Source organism: Chanos chanos, unplaced genomic scaffold (genome assembly GCF_902362185.1).
Source record: "Chanos chanos unplaced genomic scaffold, fChaCha1.1, whole genome shotgun sequence".
Lineage (NCBI taxonomy): Eukaryota > Metazoa > Chordata > Actinopteri > Gonorynchiformes > Chanidae > Chanos > Chanos chanos.
This window is the reverse complement of record NW_022111414.1, coordinates 5001-7500: the sequence shown is the minus strand read 5'-3', so window position 1 is coordinate 7500 and position 2500 is coordinate 5001.

The following is a 2500-nucleotide window of genomic DNA, read 5'->3' as shown; positions in this document are numbered from 1 at the left end:
GACTGTGATTGGGCATTAGGGTGGATCGTGTGTGTGACTGTGATTGGGGTTTGGGGTGGATCATGTGTATGACTGTGATTGGGGTTTGGGGTGGATCGTGTGTGTGACTGTGATTGGGCATTAGGGTGGATCATGTGTGTGACTGTGATTGGGGTTTAGGGTGGATCGTGTGTATGACTGTGATTGGGCATTAGGGTGGATCATGTGTATGACTGTGATTGGGGTTTAGGGTGGATCATGTGTATGACTGTGATTGGGCATTAGGGTGGATCATGTGTATGACTGTGATTGGGCATTAGGGTGGATCATGTGTATGACTGTGATTGGGCATTAGGGTGGATCATGTGTATGACTGTGATTGGGGTTTAGGGTGGATCATGTGTGTGACTGTGATTGGGGTTTAAGGTGGATCATGTGTATGACTGTGATTGGGCATTAGGGTGGATCATGTGTATGACTGTGATTGGGGTTTAGGGTGGATCGTGTGTGTGACTGTGATTGGGCATTAGGGTGGATCGTGTGTGTGACTGTGATTGGGCATTAGGGTGGATCGTGTGTATGACTGTGATTGGGCATTAGGGTGGATCATGTGTGTGACTGTGATTGGGGTTTAGGGTGGATCATGTGTGTGACTGTGATTGGGGTTTGGGGTGGATCATGTGTGTGACTGTGATTGGGCATTAGGGTGGATCATGTGTATGACTGTGATTGGGGTTTGGGGTGGATCATGTGTATGACTGTGATTGGGCATTAGGGTGGATCGTGTGTGTGACTGTGATTGGGGTTTGGGGTGGATCATGTGTATGACTGTGATTGGGGTTTGGGGTGGATCGTGTGTGTGACTGTGATTGGGCATTAGGGTGGATCATGTGTGTGACTGTGATTGGGGTTTAGGGTGGATCGTGTGTATGACTGTGATTGGGCATTAGGGTGGATCATGTGTATGACTGTGATTGGGCATTAGGGTGGATCATGTGTGTGACTGTGATTGGGCATTAGGGTGGATCATGTGTGTGACTGTGATTGGGGTTTAGGGTGGATCATGTGTATGACTGTGATTGGGGTTTAAGGTGGATCATGTGTATGACTGTGATTGGGCATTAGGGTGGATCATGTGTGTGACTGTGATTGGGGTTTCGGGTGGATCATGTGTATGACTGTGATTGGGGTTTAGGGTGGATCGTGTGTATGACTGTGATTGGGGTTTAGGGTGGATCGTGTGTGTGACTGTGATTGGGCATTAGGGTGGATCATGTGTATGACTGTGATTGGGCATTAGGGTGGATCATGTGTGTGACTGTGATTGGGCATTAGGGTGGATCATGTGTATGACTGTGATTGGGCATTAGGGTGGATCGTGTGTGTGACTGTGATTGGGCATTAGGGTGGATCATGTGTATGACTGTGATTGGGCATTAGGGTGGATCATGTGTGTGACTGTGATTGGGGTTTGGGGTGGATCGTGTGTGTGACTGTGATTGGGCATTAGGGTGGATCGTGTGTATGACTGTGATTGGGGTTTAGGGTGGATCGTGTGTGTGACTGTGATTGGGCATTAGGGTGGATCATGTGTGTGACTGTGATTGGGCATTAGGGTGGATCATGTGTGTGACTGTGATTGGGCATTAGGGTGGATCGTGTGTGTGACTGTGATTGGGGTTTGGGGTGGATCATGTGTGTGACTGTGATTGGGCATTAGGGTGGATCATGTGTATGACTGTGACTGGGCATTAGGGTGGATCATGTGTGTGACTGTGATTGGGCATTAGGGTGGATCATGTGTATGACTGTGATTGGGCATTAGGGTGGATCATGTGTATGACTGTGATTGGGCATTAGGGTGGATCGTGTGTATGACTGTGATTGGGCATTAGGGTGGATCGTGTGTATGACTGTGATTGGGGTTTAGGGTGGATCGTGTGTATGACTGTGATTGGGCATTAGGGTGGATCATGTGTGTGACTGTGATTGGGCATTAGGGTGGATCATGTGTATGACTGTGATTGGGGTTTGGGGTGGATCATGTGTGTGACTGTGATTGGGCATTAGGGTGGATCATGTGTGTGACTGTGATTGGGCATTAGGGTGGATCATGTGTGTGACTGTGATTGGGCATTAGGGTGGATCATGTGTGTGACTGTGATTGGGCATTAGGGTGGATCGTGTGTATGACTGTGATTGGGCATTAGGGTGGATCGTGTGTATGACTGTGATTGGGGTTTAGGGTGGATCGTGTGTATGACTGTGATTGGGCATTAGGGTGGATCATGTGTGTGACTGTGATTGGGCATTAGGGTGGATCATGTGTATGACTGTGATTGGGCATTAGGGTGGATCATGTGTGTGACTGTGATTGGGCATTAGGGTGGATCATGTGTGTGACTGTGATTGGGCATTAGGGTGGATCATGTGTGTGACTGTGATTGGGCATTAGGGTGGATCGTGTGTGTGACTGTGATTGGGCATTAGGGTGGATCGTGTGTGTGACTGTGATTGGGGT